This window comes from Chiloscyllium plagiosum, unplaced genomic scaffold (assembly GCF_037043375.1).
Source record: "Chiloscyllium plagiosum isolate Xiang-an unplaced genomic scaffold, Cpla_swu_hap1 HiC_scaffold_45, whole genome shotgun sequence".
In the NCBI taxonomy this organism is placed as follows: domain Eukaryota; kingdom Metazoa; phylum Chordata; class Chondrichthyes; order Orectolobiformes; family Hemiscylliidae; genus Chiloscyllium; species Chiloscyllium plagiosum.
In genome coordinates, this window is record NW_028270183.1 from 103,402,631 (window position 1) to 103,423,237 (window position 20,607).

Here is a 20,607-nt window from a genome sequence, read left to right on the forward strand (position 1 = left end):
CTTCCACCAGCTCAGGAAAATGAAAGTAGCATGACAACTTATTAAGTTCTTTTAAGATTGTAAATTCGACATTTGTAAGCTCAAGAGTGATTTTGATAAATGCAATGATTCGACAGGTAAGATTATCATTTTCCCAACAGTATAATCTAGAAATCAATAACTAACCTGCTTCTATCGCTCTAAAAAAAATCTGTTTCTCTCTGCAGATGTTGCCAGGTGCAGCGGGTTTCTCTATCAATTCTCGTTTTTAGTTCAGATTTCCAAAACCTGCATCTTTTTGATTTTTGAAAACCTGGCACAAAACCAAGCATTACCAGGATCGGACCAGTGGTCAGAAATACTGGTACCACGATATATATGCACAATAAAACATTCATTCCCTGTCCGAAAATAGAACTAATGCCATGGCAGTTCTAGTTCCAAATCCTACCTACGAGATTACACTGAATGAAGACAGACGATCTTGCACTTATTCTCAATGAAATGGCTTTTCCCTTTCATTCCTGATCAGTTTCACTGCAGATTGTTTTCTACTCGTCTTCACGTTTTGCAGAATGGAAAAGTCCATTTGTCCCATGGTGCAGTCTGGTTTAAAGACATTCATCTATTCTATTCCCAGTTTCCAACTTTGGTCCATAACCTTATGTGTTCTGATGTTTCCACTGCAAATGGCAGTGAGGTTCTCACTTTGATCTTAGATGACACAACAATGGGATTGAAGTTTGACATAGTCACACTGTGTTATTACCCACGTCGTGTCTTCCACAGAAAGAGACACACAAGAGTGGCAGAGTTCTCAGGATTTGACCAGCTCCTTGTGCTTCACTTCAGCTGTCCGCTCCAACATGCAAGTTCAACCGCTAAAAGGCAGCTTTTGGTTAAACCAAAGCCAGTTCTACAGACAATGAGAGACATTCTAGCTCTGAGCTAGAATTTAAAGTGGACGAAAGAAACAGTAAATTCGAAAACCCAAACCCTTCCGTTCCTGACAGACAACAGGAATGGACTAGCACGCTGCATCCTCGTGATTTTAAATGCGAAACGACAATCCCCTAACTCGACATAAAAGGCGTGTTACCAATTCCGTCACTGACCCAAAGATCAGGTTTGGCTGTGACAGTTTGTCTATTTGTAATGTAAACGTCCACATCATGGAAACAGCAATCACAAGTTGAAAAATCAGCAAATATAATCACCGTCACTGTTTCACATGGAATTCCACACTCTGTGAACCGTTACCTTTCGCTGTACTTTCATATTTGAAGTTTTTTACATTCCAGACCATGAACTAATTCAGCAAGAAACCACTGGTCATTTCGAGCCCGTCATCCGGAATGAGGCGAGTTGAACGATGTCTTTCTTGTTTTCGACACATCACCACAGCTCAAAACGAGCTCGTGTTAGCATCAGTCTTTACTTAACTTGCTGCAGTATATCTGCTGAACAACTTCAGATTATCACAGCATTGCCTTCTTCACATTGAAACCAAGGGTGATAATATGAACCGACTTGGAAACTTGGAGAGAGAAACGCTGCTGAGAAGTCGATTATGACGTGAAGAGCAGGCACAGGCGTTTGTACAGGTCAGGTCCCAAATGCTATTGCAGTATCAATGGACATCCCTGCATACGAGACTATATTGCCCAGAACATCCCTGCATACGGGTTTATATTGCCCAGGACAGACTTTAATTCCCAGTCAGGAAGTGAAGATTTAATTCTCTTCTTGTGAGTTATCCGAATGAAAACTAAATCCTGATTGCACACAGAACACACACACGGAGCCTGCCAGAGAAATTCAGTCATCGATCAGCATCTGTCTGGAAGGACAATGGCAGCAAATACAAGCGAAAGCTATCACCGCAATTATCCCTACAAAGATCTCGCGTTTCCCAGTTGAAAATATCTCGCTGTTCCTTCAATGTCACTACGTCTAAATCCTTGCCTCGTGGCATCATGCCTGTAACCTCGGTACTGAGGACATCCAGGGTTTTGCAGAGTAACTCAAAATCTCAATCTCTCGGGTAATTAGGGATTGACGGTGCATCCCATCCCATTGAGTAATGACTTTATCCCGATAATACGTTTCCTAAAGCTGCAGTTTCTAAGGGAACACTTGCAAGCATTCGGGAATACGTTGAGAAGTGGAACGGACGAGCGGAAAATATTCAAAGTTTGTGCGAAGATTTGTAGCTCGGGTGCTCGTTGTTGTGGTTCTGTTCGCCGAGCTGGAAGTTTTTGTTGCAAACGTTTCGTCCCCTGGCTAGGCGACATCATCAGTGCTTGGTACCCAATATACCACCCACGACAGCGGACGGCTGAAACTGACAACCGGAAGCGGCAGGGACAGACCACTATAAACACCGGAGGAAACATCAAAGAAGCGCTTCGCAGGAGGCTCCCAAGCACTGATGATGTCGCCTAGCCAGGGGACGAAACGTTTGCAACAAAAACTTCCAGCTCGGCGAACAGAACCACAACGAGGGGAAAATATGAAAGGCAATGATGACTGGGAGACATGAGACAGCAAGTGAGTGAGGAGCTGGCGTTGCAACGTTCAGTGTCAGTGTCAGTATTTACTAACCACTATTCACTTTGATTCACACACCACGCCTTAACAATTCACCACAATGAGCCCATTCCTCTTAGTGTGAGTTTCCCTTTGCGGATATTAATACGGTTAAAGGTGCCCAAGACGATGGACAGATCTTCGTTATCCTGTCAGTTTAAAAGTCGAAGTTATCAGTTTAAAACAAAATCAATAAGAGATTGCCTCTCCCTGTGCATTTTCAGTGGAGAATATCCAGCTTTGAAATCTTCTGCATAAACGCAGGTTGTTTTAAATTTTCTCCGAGTAACTGTGAAACACACAAAAATGAGTCCGAGTTCCTGTGTTCGAATAGTCAAGTAAATGCACACATGGTTTTGAATCGTTGAGCTTGGGCAGTCCCTCTGCCTTAGTTAGTGAAAGTTCCTGTCAAAAAATCAGCCGAATATGGGATAAAATCCTGACATCTCAATGTTTATAGGTCTTTCATGAAAAAGAGAGTTCCCGTCTTCACCTGTGGTTCTGGTCGTGGTGGGAATTCAAATCAATGACTGGATCGAGGTTATAGTTTAAAGACAGCTCCTTCGACACCTCTGCCATGCTTCCACACAAACTCCCGCAACCACGTTTTTCAGGATGAGTGTTTCAGCATCGCCTCACTTCAGGCACTTTAACACACGCCCTTTCAATGGCGAACTTGGCGCAAGTTCGATAATATTTATGAGGATGTTGCAAGACTTACAGTGTTACGATTGTAGCATAAAGCTGAGTAGGATATGAAAATTTTCCCTGGAGCTTGAGGGCTTAGGAATGGGCTTACAGAGGTTTATATAAATATGAGGGAGACTGCAGAGTAAATGGTCAATGAATATTTCTTCCCAAGACAGGCAAGTTCAAAACAAGGGAACACAGGTTTAAGGGGAGAGTGGTAAAATTTAAAAGGGATCTGAAGGACATTTTATTTTCACACAGAAAGTTTTGCGTGTTTGGAATGAATTGTCAGATTTAGTGGTGGAGTCTGGTACACTCTCAACATTTCAAATGCATATGGATCATTATACTGACAGGAATGTTGAAAAAGAATAAACGTGAAAATTTGGCAAATGGAGTGGTTGAGATGCTGCAGTGGCGATCACCAGTTTGAATAGGCACTCATCACTTAGTCAGTGGCTAGTTTTCTGGAAGATGGTTAGATTAGATTCCCTACAGTATGGAAACAGGCCCTTCCGCGCAACGAGTCCACACCGACCCGACAAAGAGTAACTCACCCAGACCAATTTCCCTCGAACTAATGCACCGATCATTATGGGCAAATTAGCATGTCAAATTCACCTGCATTGAACATCTTTGCAGTGTGGGAAGAAACCGACGCAGACGCAGGGACAATGTGCAAACTACGCACGGGAATCAAACGTGGAACACTGGTGCTGTGAGGCAGCAGTGCTAACCACTGAGCCACGGTGCCGCCCTAAAAGGGGATGGAGAATGCAGCTAGAAACCCCGCAATCTCTCGCATGCAAAGCGAGTACTCTCCCATTTGAGATAACTCCCACAGGCTGCTTCGGTTAAAACCAGCAACGAATCATTTTTTTTCTGGTCTTAGGCTGCCAATGACCATTCTTCTTGACACATTCCCAACTTCTCAGTGGGAGATTTTGGCTGCGGAACATACCTCACAAATCATGTTGCACGCGCAGCTCTCCAGCGAAACCAAAACCTGACAACTGATGAACAGAAGCAGAACTGATAAAGACAACCTATTTTCAGACACACGGACTCATGGATGCTGTCTGTGAGGCAGACCGAGTCGCCTGGGTCATGAGCTGCTCACACAAATTGCAGCGAGGGAATTCCAAATGGTGCTTTCAACGTACTGGCGCCTGAGTGCACCAATACTTCCAGGAAAGTGCTCAAGTAACATGAATCAGAACTGACTAACAATGAACCATGAAAAGTGAAGATTACCAGTTGCAGTCTCGATTAGATGAGGTTAACAATTGGGCTGATGTCTCCACCAGATCGAGAGGACCAATCACCAGCCTCTCGCATCAGGACAGAAATTAAGGAAATTAGGGAAACGTAACCAAGTTTCATATCGCAATTTCCCTCCTTTTCGCAACAATAACAGAAAACTGCGAGCAGATTCAATGTAGAACCTAATTTCACATAAACAGGAAAATAAATATCTCCATTCACTTTCAGAGAAACGGTGAAAAATGCAAATTGTCTGGAATATGAAAGAATGGCGCAGCCTGTTTTTGAGTCGCATATTATGCTGGTGGCCTTTCGAGCTGGAGGGGAACGTGACAACTACAGCACAAGGGGAAAACATGGGCACTGACATGTTGGTTGTTTTCTGCTGTGCCACATCACAGCCGGGTAAGAAGAAATGACTGCTTTTTTTCTGTTCAACTTTAACAAAACTCATTCCTGCAAAACGTTGCCACCTTAGTCCATTAGCACACGTGGCCGCGCAGGGATGCAAACACAAGCATTCTTAAGAAGTGGAATCTGAAATCAGAGTCTCAGGTTGCTCAGCCACGCGAGCACACAGGCCAAAACCGGAAACCCAAGAGCATGTACCTGATGATACCCTGCAGCATACTCACAGCAACTGCACCAGTTCTGCAGAATAAACGGTGGGAAGGAATTGCTCTATCTGAGCGGTCGTGCTTGTTGTTCTCATCAGCAAATCTGGCTTTGAATTTGCTAGCCCATATCTGCTACCATGCTGAAACGGAATGCAATTCCGATTAGTCGCTGTGTGAAACTTTGTTCATTTTCTCTCCTCAGATAAAGTGATCACTGGAGATGAAGAATTCTGCTCCTGCCAGAGACGCCGACTCTCCTGCTGCTCGGATGAACTGAAAAACTGGTTTAGCACTGGAATCCGAGAATGGCAGAACACGTAGCAAGATTATTCGAAACCCAGAGCCAATAAGAGTTCCAACTTTCCTTTTCTTTCTTCATAATAGTGCATTATCCAGCAGAGCCATGAGCAACTGCCACCTGGCTGCAAGCTGCGTTGGAAACCTATGTGGCAATCAAGGATATGCGACTCACTTATTGTCGGTAAATCAAACACTTCTCACTTTGAGGTGTACAAAAATTAGTTTCTATACATATTCAGGGAAGGTCAAAGGCGATCTCAGATGTCAAAGAGGTGGTCACTGCTCATGATTGGTCTTTGTTCGAGTTGTGAAAAGGTTTCCCGCTTTAGTCGCATTCACGTTTCTTGTTGATGACTGAATTAGACAGAAGGTGTTTCACCAGAGCTGCACTTGACTTGCATTCCTCTCCCTCGCTGTCATACTGTCCTGGAACTCTGTGATACCAAGAAAACAAAATACATACTGCGTCATTCGGCAGCCTGTCTGTGATTTCCTCATTTTCAGTGACAACAAGGCTTAGACTTCAGGCCACACAGTAATATTATTACTAGTATGAGAACAAGAGTCTATAGTTCATCTGTGCCTGTAAATCCTTTCATTCCCGTGGTTGACTGAATGAACTGTATGCGTGTCTGCTGCTTCGAAACTCGAATATGTGAACTGCTCCAAACTATGATTGAGGATTTCTGCTTTTGGTTGACACACGTTGAGAAACGCCAGACAGCGTTCAAATGAAGCTTTCAGAGCACATTTTCGGATGAATTTGACAGAGATTAACATCATGAATCCAGTGTTCGCTGTGACAGAAGGAAGTGAATGCTCTCCTTGTTACTGATCCAGGCCACCTTCGCATGTCAAGCAAATGCGGTACTGTTGTTACAGAAAGGATCAGTGCCCGGTAACTGTGTCCTTAAAGAGGACATGATTGAAAAAATAAAGAGTACCATGTTGAAATATCCAAGAAATATTGGCTGAAACGGCGCAGACAATTTTCCCTGCAGCGCCAAGACAGAGGAACATATGTAACGGCACTCTTAAACAGGATGGCCAGCAGTGATATCGACATCACCACATATGAAGGACCACTGCTAATAGAAATTTGAAAATGAAATTCACGCAGCAGGTATTCGGAATTATATTCTTTTCACCGCTACAGTAGTATTGGGCGAGTAAATTCAAAACAAGGTTTGCTGATGAGAATGCAATAAAGCCCCATCGATCATGATATGAAAGACTGTCGCCCGGAAAGAGGGAACAATAATGTTTCTTCTAAGCTTTGTACTGGGCCACTTTCGCACAAACTGACACTGCTACTCTCCAGAAAAGATCAGGACCCGCGGCATGCACTCTTAGAAATGGTGACCATCAGTGCTGGAAACTCCCTGCATATTCAGAACAAGGAAGAATACATATCGAATAAAAGTGTAGATGGCAATAAATTGGACTTGTATTCCCTTTCATCACGACAGCTATAATTTGCGGGGATATACAGAGTAAGGTTTACTGACCAGGTCAGAAAGCAGTTACCTCCACATATCTTGACACACGAGCCTATCTTTCTTTCTGTCCATTTTTTGTTTTGAAGCGCCGATCCTTTCCGGAGGAGATGAAGATGATTACTGCTCCCCCGCACGATCACAGTGGGGCCAGAGACCCGATCGAGCTGCTCAGAACAGTTCGTGTTTGCCAGAATCACTGAAACTGAGATTGATGACACGTAGACACGGTGTAACAGCTGCCAACACATGTGGAGGGTTTTGGGACGGATTAGGACCCACTCTGGGTAAAAGACTGGATCCTAAAACTGGGGATTAAGTGTTCAGGTAGAGGACTGGAGAATGGAGTTAAGAACGATATTAGCCAAGATCGAATGGCGGAGCAGACTAGATATTCTGAAAGCGCTAACCGTCCTCCTATGTCTTCCAATTTCTGGCCATCTGGTATCGAAGGAAATAGAAACAGAGTTATTTGTTCAGTTGTAAGTCCTGGGCAAAGTGAGAGATAGAACAAGCATGATACAATTTTAGGGACTGGGAAAATGTTTGGAGAGGAAGCAATGAAAGTGAAGCTGAATATAAAGTTTGAAGTCAGGACATATTCAATAAGAAGGAAGTTTGTAGAAAGACAGAGGGACATGAAGATGGAAAAAGAAGTGTCACCAGTCCCGAAATCTCATTCGGTTTTCATTTTCAAGATGCGACCGGACCTGCTGAGATTTTCCAGCAATTTCATTTGTTGATTCTGAAACAGAAGATGGGAGTGATCCTGGACCAAACAGCTCTCTCATGTTCTGGGAATATTTGACTTACCCGTTCGATCAGATCACGTCTGTCCCACACTGAAACCTCAGAATCCTTCCCCGCCCCCATCCTCGTTACTGGCGCTAAACTGTTCATTACATAAACTTACATGAGCACACAACAAGAACAATTGCAAAATGTACAGGGAGAGCTCCGTTCCGATCCATCAGCACATTTTGAATCAGTTAATTGTCGTTCAGGGCCCATGAGACATTAAGCCGTCTCTGTCAGACCACTAACAAATGGCCATTCGCGTTCTGTGTCTTTGAACACTTTGGTTGGTGCACAGATGTAGTGGAATCTCATGTTGTAAAATGGACATCATTCATAGCATTTTCAGCTGCACTGATAAACTTGTCTCTGGCGCTTCCAGTAAAGTGCAGACAGTTTTCACTCAGAAACCGACATGTGATCAAAGCAGGAGGACATATGTGTCTATGAAAGCAACAAGAATGCTCCACTAGCGTTGGCTTGCAATTCCGCATGTGGAACGAAGAGCTGGAACTCGATTAAACAGTGAAAACGCCTATTATGGGGCTTGGACGCACGACTCTCTGATTAAACACCTCACATTGCACCGAACTGAGATATCCAGGGTTGGCACACGATGAATTAGTTTGCTATTTCATTCTGAGCATAATTCACCTGGCACAACAATTTGCAAAGATCCAGCTCATTCCTCCCAATCACAAAGAACATCATTCACATCTTTCACTTTTGTTATTTCTTCAAAACATTACAATCTATTTAACACTTGTCCCGGCATTTAAGATTCAACCCGAATATTTTCATAAGAAGTGATTTCCATTCACTCTGGCAGCAGTAAATCAGTCGGAAAATTACCTTAGGAAACCCAATCATTTCTGTTTACAGTATTGGGAATTTCCCATCTGCTGACAAGACAGAGTCCTCACAATCAACATTTTCTTTGTTCTTCCTGCCTAAAACGTTTACCACTTCTTATTTTCAAGATAGGAGTTTTGTTTATACCACGTTCCAAGAACAGGAACAACCTTCCAATCTCCTGAATTTTCAATTTAAAATGGAAGTTTTGTTCCTTTCCCATGGGAAAAGCAGTTAATGAGAAAGGAGTTTCCACGAGCTGTGTCCCAGGGTTTGGCAGGAAGCCCTGATTGAAGCTGCAGTGGCCGCTTTCAGTTGGCATCGGCGGTTTGGAGAACATGGTGTCGTATTCTGCTGCGTGTAAACGTCTTGCTCCCTGTGGACTCGGGATGAATCATGGATGAGATTTCGGAACAACACTGCCTTCCAGTCTCTGGTCATCTGCTATCTAAGGAAATATAAACAGAGTTATTTGTTCAGTTCGAAGTCCTGGGCAATGTGAAAGATGGAACAGTTCTGATACAAAATCGGAGACTGGGAAAATGGTTGGAGAGGAAGTAATAAAAGAGAAGCTGAATATAAAGTTGGAAGTCAGGAGACATTCAATAAAAAGGAAGAGTGTGCAAACGCAGGTGGGGATGGACATGGAAAAGGAGTGTCACTAGTCCTGAAGTCTTAAATCGATTTATATTTCCAAGATGCTACCAGCATTTTCCAATAATGTCATTTGTTGGTTTAGTAAGAGAAGATGGCAGTGATCCTGGACCAAACAGCTCTCCCGTGCTCTGGGGATATTTGACTTACTGTGTCTATGTCCCACACTGAAACCTCACGATCCTGCCGCACCTCCACCCTCGTTACTGACAATATACTGTTCATTACGTTAAACACAAGAAGAACAATTGCAAAACGTTAAGGGAGAGTTCCCTTCGGTTTCCATCAGAACAATCTGAATCACTAAAAATTGGTTCAGTACCCATGTGACATTGATCCGTCTCTGTCAGACCCCGAGCAAGTGGCCATTCGCTTTCCGTGCCTTTGAACACTTTGGTTGGTGCACGGTTGGTTTGGAACCTTACATTTTGAAACGGACATCATTCATCGTATTTTCGGCTGCACTGATAAAGTTGTCTCTGGTGTCTCCAATAAAATGGAAATAGTGTTCACTCAGAAACCGACGTGTGATCAAAAGCAGGCGGACAGATGTGTCAATGAAAGCAGCAAGAACATTCCCCTGCGAAGGGTTGCAATACTGCACGTGGAAAGAAGAGCCGGAATTGTATTAAGCGGTGAAAGCGCCCATTGTGAGGATTGCACCCACCAACCACAGATTAAGCATCTCACACTGCACCGACTGAGCTAACCAAGCACGGTGCACTGTGGATTAGTTTGCTATTACATTGCGAGCATTATTCATCAGCACTTTGTTAGGATCCAGTTCATTCCTCTTAATCACAATATGATTCACACCTTTCACTTCAGTTATTCCTTCAAAGCATTACAATCTATTGAGCACTTGTCCCAGGATTTAAGTTACAACCTTAATATCTTCATATTTTTACCCTCACCTTTATATCACTGATGTGATTTCCATTCACTCTGGCACGCCGTAAATCAGTCGGGACGTTACCTAAGGAAATCCAATCATTTCCGTTTACAGTGTTGGGCATTTCCTATCTGCTGACGAGACAGAGTTGTCTCAATCAACACTTTCTTTGTTCTTTCTACCTAAAACCTTTTACCACTTCCTATTTTCAAGGCAGGAGTTTTATTTATAACACGTTCCAAGAACTGGAGCAACATTCCAATGTCCTGAAGCCCTTTCCAATTTAAAGTGAATGTTTTTCTCCTTTCTCACGGAAAGAGCTGTTACTAAGGAAGGAGTTTCCACGAGTTGTTTCCCATGGCTTGGCAGAAAGTCGCTGATTGAAGCTGCAGTGGCCGCTCTCTGTTGGCATCGGGAGCTTGGAGAAAGTGATGTCGTATTCTGCTGCGTGTAAACGTCTCACTCCCTGCGGACTTGGGGTGAATCATGGATGAGTTTTCCCGGTTCCAATGTCAATACATGATCGGGGTGAATGCTTGTGCTGAAATATTTGAGGCTTATTCCCTGGGTGGGCTCGAACCACCAACATTTCAGCCAACTGCGCTAACTATTTGAGATACAGAAACTGGCAACGCAGATATCCAAAAGCAAAGTTATCGACGGGATATGAGGATACGTCGGACAGCAGGAACTTGCGTTGTTTTCAGAGACGGTCGCTGATTTTATCACCGAGAGGGTAAGCACACTGAGGAGCTGCAAACACTCAAATTAAAAGGCATCCACACATGTACAGTTCACTCACATACATCTCCACATAGTAGCTCACTTACGATGCTGGTATTTGAAGCCACGATTCGATAGAAACTGAAGCTTAAAATCCAGCATCTTAAAACCCTCGATCCCGCTACCACACAAAAGCCCACACTCAGAATTTTTATGACTAGTGTTTCAGCATCGATTCACTTCAGGCACTTAGACCTCGCAGATTATGTAATGAAATTGGAGTAATTTAAGAAGAAAGACCAAAGAAAATGTACAGACAAGGAACAGGCCCTTCATCCATTCAAGGCTGAGCCGATCCAAATCTACTGTTTAAACCTGTCACCTAATTCCTAAGCACCTGTATCCCTCTGCTCCCCACCTACTCATGCATCTGTCCAGACGCATCTTAAAAGTATCTACCGTGATTACCTCTCCCGTCTCTGCTGGGAACGCTTTCCAGACACCCACCACCCACTCTATCCCTCTTAAACTTTTCACCACTCTTTTTGAAAGCGTGACCTCTCGGTATTTAATCCTTCAATCTGGGACGTAAAACTTTTCTCTATCTATCCTGTCTGTACCCTTCATGATTTTGTAAACCTCAAAAAGGTCCCACTCAAACTCCTTTTTACTAATGAAAACAAAACAACCCAACCTCTCTTCCTAGATTGCACCTTCCATACGAGGCAACATTCGCTTAAACCTTTTACGCGCCCTCTCCAAAGTGTCCACATCCTTTTGGTAATGTGGCGACCAGAAATTTGCACAGTATTCAAAGTGTGGCCAGACCAATGTATTGTTCAATTTTAACATGACCTGCCAGCCATTTTATTCAATACCCCATCCAATGAAGCCAAGCATATTATATGCCTGCTTGACCACTCTATCCACCTGTGCAGCGACCTTCAGTGTATAATGGACCTGTACTCACAGATCTCTCTGTCCATCAACATTTTTTTCCCGAAGTTCTTCCTTCATTGTATAACCCCATCTAGAATTAGACAGATCGAAATGCGTCACCTCACATTTGTTTGGTTTGAACTCCAGCTGCCACTTTTCCGCCCAACTTTCCAGTATCCTCCTGTATTCTTTAACAGTCACTTATACTTTCTGTTAGTCCAGAAATGTTCGTGTCATCTGCAAACTTTCTGATAATTCCAACAGTGCTCTCTTCCAGAACATTTATCTATATCACAAACAACAGTGGCCACAACACTGACCCCTGTGGAGCACTACTGGTCATCTTTCTCCATTTCCAGAAACTCCATTCAACTGCCACTCTCTGCCTCCTATTGCTCAACTAATTCTTTATCCACCTGTCTAGAACACCCTGCACACCATGTTACTTTACGTACTGTATTTGGTTACCATGGGGAACCTTATCTAACTCCTTCCTGTAGTGCATGTATATGACATCAACAGCCTTTCCTTCATCTATCAACTTGGGCACTTTACCAAAAAATTCTATGCCTCTCACTGATATGCACATTATTTTCTAAATATGAATAGATCTTATCTCTTGGTACCTTCTCCAGCAACTTTCCCAACACTGATGTTAGGCCCATTGTTCTGTAGTTATCCGGAATATCCCTATTATCCTTCTTGTACAGTGGACAATATGAGTAACGTTCCAGTCCGACAGAACCTCACCTGTGCTGAAGTTCGCCACGGAGATATCTGTCAGGGCCCCAGCTATTTCCTCTCTCACCTCACTCAGGAACCAGGGATAGATCCCATCCGTTCCTGGGGATTTGTCCACATTAATTACCCCTAGCCTGCCCAACACAGCTTCCCTACTTAAGTCAACATGATCCAGACTAATCAAATGTCTTACTCTAGACTCAATATTCATCATATTCCTCTCTTCAGTGAACACTGATGCAAAATAATTATTCAGAATCATACCCAGTCTCTCAGATTCGACATACACCCTTCCTTTATTTTCCTTTAGTAGACCAATCCTTTCTCTGGTTACCCGTTTGCTTCTTATATATGAATAATAGGCTTTAAGATTCTCCTTAATTGTGCTAGCGTGAAGTTGTTTCATGACCCCTTTTAACCCCCTTGATTCCTCATTTAAGACTTGTCCTACTCTTCTCATGTTCCTCGAGGGACCATTATGTTCTTAGCTGCCGAGGCGTTATGTATGCTTCCCTTTTCCTCTTGGCGAGTCGTACAATTGTCCTGTCATCAACAGTTCACGAATATTGTCTTTCAAATCCTATGCCTTCAACGGGACATGCCTATCCTGCACTATATTTAACCTATCTTTGAAAGCCTGCCACATATGAACTGTGGACTTTCCTACAAATAGCTGTGTCCAATCCACATTTCCGACCTCCTGCATAATATTGATATAATTGTCCCAGGATAGTACTCTTTCCTCAGGACCACTCTCATCTTTGTCAATGAGTATTCTAAAACTTACAGAATATTGGACACTTCCCAAAGAAATCACCCACGGCAACTGCTATCGCCAGCCCTGGCTTATTCCCCAATATCAGTTCCAATATGGCCTATTCCCACCTCAGACTATTGATATACCGCCGCAGAAAACTCACCTGGAGGCTTCTTACAAATGGTATACCATCCAGACCTCTGACGCTAAGAGTATCCCGGACAATGTTGGGAAAACGGAAATCTCCAATCAAAACTAAAGAATTGCCTCTACGTCTTTGCATGATCTGTTTAACTATGTTTTTCTTACACCTCACGCTCACTGTAATACAGCCCCAAAAATCTAACCTCACACTTCTTATTTCACTGCTCCATCCATAGTGTCTCACGACCCAAGCCTTACATGGTGTCTTCCTTTCGCACACCCATGATATCATCTCTGACCAGCAATGCAACTCCTTCCCCTTTTTCTTCCCTCCCTGTCCCATCTGAAGCATCTATATCCTAGAACATTTGGTTGCCAACCATGCCCTTCCTTCAACTAAATCTCTGTGATCGCAATAACGTCATATTCCTCGGCATCAACCTAAACCCTAAGTTCATCTGTCTATACTCCATGCATTAAAGTAGATGCATTTCAGGACACCAGTTCTTTTGCATTCATCTGCTCTCTGCCTACTCTTCCCATTTTTAATGTTATCTTCCTGATTCTTAGCGTTTCCAGTTTCCACCTCACTGCCGACTTGTTTAATCTTGTGGTTCCCAGCGCCCTGCCACCTCCCCAACAGCAGGAGGAAAAACTCCCGAAAGGACATTCGTTCCCGTCTGGTTCAGATGTAGATCGTCAATTTTCTTATAGTCCCACATTGTCCAGAACTGGTCGCACAGTCCAACAAATCTGAAACCCGCCCTGCAGCACCATTCCTCAAGTCACGTGTTCATCGTGCCTTTTTTTATTCATTTCTACGCTGGCAGTCACATGGCACCGGCAGTAATCCCGAGATTACTACCTTTGAGGTCCTCCTTTTTAATTTCTCTCCTGGCTCCCTGAATCCTCCCTGCAGGTCCTCATCTCGTGCCTGTATGCACCAAGACAACTGGCTGTTCACGATTCCCCTTTCGAATGATCTTCAGCCGATGGGCGACATCCCTGGCCTGAGCACCTGGGAGGCAACATAACTCTCCAGAATTGCTGATGCTCCATAGTGAGTCCACCCGCAGCTCCAGAGTGACCACGCGGTCAAGCAAGTGCTGCAGCTGGACACACTTCTTTCAAGGGTACGTTTAGAAAACCTTTACAAGGATTTGCAAGGTTTGCACTGCTTGGAGGTGAGAACGAAACTGTAGGCTTCGTCAGATTCCCAGGAGCTTCAGGGCTTAGATATGGCCTCTCAGAAGCTTATAAAATCATGAGGAAGACAGACAAAGTAAATAGTCAGGGAGCACTTTTTCACAAGACACGCGAGTTCAAATCTACATAGCAAACATTTAATGTGAGAGAGGAAATATTTAAAAGGGATGTGCTGGACACATGTTGTTCACACAGAACTTTTCTGTGTGTGGAATGAATTGCCACATTTAGTGGCAGAGTCTGGTGCCCTCACAACATTTCAAAGGCATCTGAATGGGTGTATAGACAGGAAGACCTCGGAGAGATAACGCACAAATATTGTGAGATATGTATGGATTAATTTCGGTAACCTGTTTAGCAAGGGCAAGTTGGCTCGCGGGATTTGTTTCCATGCTCGACAACTCTGAGATGCTCCAGCCACCGGCACCGGTTTGAATACACCATTTGCAAAAAAAAAAAGCATGATGTTTGTTACTCAGCGAGTTTGGCTATTTTGTTTGGAGGGTGGATGGGCCCAACCGATCCAGAGATGAAGGTTTTCCGGATATTTGCTGCCAATGACCATTCTTCTTGACACTTTCCCAAGTTCGTCATCAAAGATTTTGGCTAAAGAAAAATACCTCACATATCGCATTACCCACTTTCCTCTCCAGCGAATCCAAAACCTGACAGCTCTTAACGTGGAACAGAATCAGAACTGAAAAGGCAGTACCATGATCAGACACACCAAAGCTTAAGTGCTGTCTGTGATGCACTGTGAGTCGTCTCTGACATGAACCGCTCGCACAAGTAACAGCGAGGCAATTCCAAACCTACTGGAGATTTAGTTTATTGCCAAGTCCCAGAAAGTGCTCAAGTATCATAAAACAAAACAGAACAACAACGAACCAATAAGAGTGAACATTTCCAATTGTATCCGTGATTAAATTAGGCCATCAATGCCCCGGTGATCACCTTTCTCCCTCACCAGGACAGTAGTGAAGGAAATGAAAGAATAGCAACGTGTCACATCGCGATTGCCCACCTTTTCACCACAGCATCAAATAACGTCGAACAGATTCAATGCAGGATCTTCTTTCGAAATAACGGTGAAATAACTATGTCTATTCACTTTCAGAATAAACGTGGAATAACACAAGTTGTCTGGAATATGAATAACCAACATAGACTACTTGGGTTACAGATTCTACTGATGCACAGACTTTCATATGAAAAGGTACCTTGGGTGATTGCCCTACACCCAGAAATCCTCTGGCTACCTTCTGTTTGCCCTGTCACATTAACCTTGTGCTGCTGTAATCGAATTTGCAGTTCTTGCCATTTGTCCGTATTGCAACTAGGGATAGCTGGTCGTGGCAACTCGTGACTGCCACACAAATTCTTTGCCAAAATTGGATTGTCCCGCAACGTGATTCGCAGTGCACGAACTTCGCAACGAGGATATGCCACGCGGCAAGTTACAAAGCATGCTTCCATTTATTAAAGTCAGTTTCTGGGAACTGACAACCAGATTCCTCCTTACACTCGGAATTATGACAACACATAAACCAACAGCCTCTCTCAGAGACAAACGACCAATGCCCATCTTGTGCCGGACAAACGTAGTTGACAAGATTGCACGCAGGGACTGCACAGAAAACGAAAGAGGAGAAGCAGACAGGCGACCATCGAGCTGCATTCATGCAGTTCAGTTACCCGATAAACCCCATGCACAGCTGTTCCTTGTAGGTACACACAGGGCACTGAGTCTCTCTGACTCAGGGACTTGGGACTCGGATTATAGGACCATCTGCAGTACTGGTTACTTCCTTGTGTGAGGTAACTCCCGATGGAACATATGTAAAACACGATAGCTGATTGAGAAAAGCGTCCAAAATAGTACCCTAGAGACGTATTTCTGTTGTGTTTCTGGTCCTGTTCCTGACATGACATCCAGCATTGTAATTATTGTGTGCTTCCTGACGATTCGGTGGATGCTTCCGTGATTGCATTGTGTGCAGTAATCTGCGTTTTAGCTGCAATTACGTGCGTTTGAAACCCAGGACCACCTGCCGCTATTCTGTTTTCTTCTTCACATGCGCAATTGCAACACAGTAAACGATCAATTAATATTGGAAAATGACATACACAGGCGTGTGAAAAGCCCAGTTTCCGTGGCAATTATGCAATGGTTAGAAATTACATTGATTCAGGAGATAAGGATGGAAAATGTGTTTGGGTAGAGATGAGGAACATTGAGGAAAGAGGAAACCAGCCGGTGTAGCTTACAAGAACATTAACAGTAACCACAGTGTAAAAAAAAAGTACAGGAAAAATACCGCCTGTGAATGCTAAAAGAAGGCAAGAATTATGGGAGACATTCATTTCCCTTCTTCCACTCCCGTTTGAATTGTAAAAAACTTTGAAGAAAAACAATCGAAAAGTCATATATGCCCCATCGAACAACGTGGGTCATACCTTGGCCATTGATTACCGTAGATTAGAATACTTACAATATGGAAACAGGTCCTTCGGCCCAGCAACTCCACACCGACCCGCCCCAGCCCAAATGCATTCCTCTCCATTCACCACGTCAATTCAGCACGACCATTTCACCTTACCGGTACATTTCTGGACTATGGGAGAAAACCAGAGCAAGTGCACGCAGCCACGGGGAGAATGTGCAAACTCCACACATTCAGTTGCATGAGGCGGGAATTGACCCTGACTCTGTGGTATTGTGAAACAGCAGCGCTCACGATGGTGTCAGCGTGAGATGGGACTTATTTGCCGTCTTTTATTGGGAAAAATCTCTTTCATTGTGAGCATATGGAAAGACCAGCTCCTTCGCCAGAAAAAGAAATGAATATGTCACTAACCTTGGATTGTTTCATGTCCAAGAACACACAGATCAATACCTCTCTTGATCAGCTCTGCTGGTCATGTTTGCAAAGAGATCTAGCAAATTGCCAAAGTGGGATTGACCTTCCAATCAATAATTTTGACTCAATTTGGCTGCAAATATCTTTTCCTAACTTTGTGTTTTTCTTCCTTTACGTTGGTGCCTCGCACCTTACAATTCACAGCAGAGGTGGGAGAGGAGAATGGAAGCATTCAGCTTATCACGTCAACGGCAGCTTTCAATGAGATTACGGCTGATTTGGTCAATGCTCAACCCACCTGAGCTGTCTGTAGTCATGGCCGAGTGGTTAAGGCGATGGATTAGAAATCCATTGGGGTTTCCCCACGTAGGTTCGAATCCTGCTGACTACGTTATGAATGCTTTCCTGCTGGTACAATTTTCGCTCAAAGTTCAGAAAAACTATTTTGTGAACCAGGCCGGTAATTTGATTAGACTTGGGAAACTCGAGTTCTTCATCAGAAATGTTCCATATTTAAAACATTATCTTTGTTTCTCTTTCCAGATACACTGCTCGACACATCGGGTTTCTGCAGCTGTTATTGAACGTCCTGAGCAGAAGTGCTGCTTTTCATTAGATTCCTTTAATCCCTGTCCTCTGTTCTCTGACTCGGGTCAGTGGCAACACTTCCTCCTGTTCGTCAAAGTGCTCATTCCCCACCGCTCCCTCTCCCATCATTAGAAACAACCGCAGGAAATCGCCACTTAACCATCTTTGTTCCAAAGTGAAACTCATCAGCCTCGGGAATCTCTCCACCAAACGGGACTTCTCATCCCTGGACATGGTGCAAGCCAGAGGATTGTGAAGAGATACTGTGAAAATATTGTCAGTTGGCAGTTGAAAAAATGTTTAGGAAGCAAACCATATAATTTAGGCTCCAGCTTTGTAAATCTTGATAAACTCTTTGGGAAATGGAATCAGAGGAGAATGAAGAAGTGTGAACTGTACGACCGAGTAGAGGACGGGACATTGACTCTGATGTTCTCGGGACAGGAACTGATCTGAGACATTGAAATCATTCTCGCTCACGTACGTGAGGAATGCAAACTTCATCTGGACTCTGGGACAATGAAAAACTCTGGAACACTCAAGACAATATCCAAATATTGACTGGGATCACTGCAGTACGAGTACGATAGGTGAGTCATTTTTTGCCCAGTGTGTGCAGGAGGGCTTCCTGACACAGTACGTACACATGCCTTCAAGGGACGAAGCCACTTTCGATTTAGTACTGGGTAACGCGCCTGGCCAGGTTTTAGATTCGGAAGTAGGTGAGCACTTTGGAGACAGCGATCACAATTCTCTCAGGTTTACTTTCGTGAATGAAAGGAATAGGTATACTCCACAAAGCAAGAGTTTCAGCTGGTGGAAGGGAAATTACGATGCACTGAGGTAAGATTTAGGAAGCGTAGAATGGGGTAGGAAACTGCAGGGGGTGAGCACATTAAAATGTGGAGCTTATTCAAGGAAAAGCTCCTGGGTGTCCGAGATAAGTATGTACCTGTCAGGCAGGGAGGAAGATATAGAACGCGTGAGCCGTGGTTTACTAAGGAAGTGGAATCCCTGGTCAAGAAGAACAAGAAGTCTTATGTTAGGACAAAATGTGAAAACTCAGTTAGAGCGCTCGAGGGTTCCAACGATATCAGGAAAGATCTAAACAGAGAGCTGAGAAGAGCCAGGAGGAGACATGAGAAGTTGTTGGCAGATAGGATCAGGGTTAACCCTAAGGTTTTCCATAGGTATGTCAGGATTAACAGAATGACGAGAGTTAAATTTGGGACAATCAAGGATAATAATGGGAAGTTGTGTGTGGAGTCAGAGGAGATTGGGGAATCGCTAAATAACTATTTTTCGACAGTGTTCGCTATAGAAAATGAAAATGTTGGCGAGGAAGATACTGAGATACTTGCGTCCAGAGTACTAGAGATTGAGGTTCACAAGGATTAGGTGATAGAAATACTGCAGAGTGTGATAATAGACAAGTCCCCTGGGCTGGATGGGATCTGTCCTAGTATCCTCTGGGAAGCAAGGGAAGAGATTGATGAGCCTTTGGCGTCGATCGTCAAATCATCGTTGTCTACAGGAATAGTTCCTGTGGAATGGAGCATAGCATACGTTGTTCCCGTGTTCAAAAAGTGTCGTAGAGACAACCCTGGTAATTACAGACCAGTGAGTCTCACTGCAGTTGTTGGTAACGTGTTGGAAAAGGTTATTATAGATAGGATTTATGACCATCTGGAAAATAATAATCTGATCAGGGACAGTCAGCACGGTTTTGTGATGGGTATGCCTTGCCTAACGACTCGTATTAATTTTTTTGACAAAGTGACCAAATAGGGAGATGACAGTAAACCGGTTGATGTGATGTATATGGGTTTCAGAAAGTTGTTCGATACGTTTCCCCACAATAGGCTATTATACAAAATGCGGTGGACTGGAATTGTGGGAGAGATTGCAGCTTTGATCATAATTGGCTTGCCAATATAAAACAGTGTTGTAGTTGATGGAACATGTTCTTCTTGGTGTCCAGATACTGGCGGCCTACCACAAGGATTGGTGTTCGGTCCACTGCTGTTACATGAGATCTAACCTTGCCAATCAGTCTCCCATGGGGAACATTGTTGAACGCCTTACTGAAGTCCATATAGATCACATTTACTGCTCTGCCCTCATCAATCTTCTTTGTTACTTCTTCAAAAAACTCAATCAAATTTGTGAGACATGATTTCCCACGCACAAAGCCATGTTAACTGTCCCGAATCAGTCCTTGTCTTTCCAAATACATGTACATTCTGTTCCTCAGGATTCCCGCCAACAATTGGAGTATTCTTGGCAGATGCAGTTTCATGTCGGGAATGCGAGATCATATACTTTGTTGGGAAGAATCAAAAGACACGCTACTATTAAAATCGATAGAAACGCAAACGATGTGCAGTGCAGAGGAGTCTCAGTGTTCTTATACATGAAACGAACAAAGGTTAATCCCATATTTATTTCTTGCTGGCAAAAGAAAGCGTTTTCTGATGCTTACCATTAAAGAGATGGTTTCCAAGAAAATAGGAAAATTAAG

The 20,607-nt window shown here is 43.6% G+C and overlaps 1 non-coding gene across 1 annotated transcript; it reads left to right on the forward strand.

Annotated features, from left to right (window-relative positions):
• The first annotated feature begins 17,807 nt into the window (after positions 1–17,807).
• Positions 17,808–17,889, forward strand: trnas-aga (transfer RNA serine (anticodon AGA)). Its single transcript has one exon. It is a non-coding gene; the product is annotated as a tRNA-Ser (tRNA).
• The last annotated feature ends 2,718 nt before the right edge of the window (positions 17,890–20,607 follow it).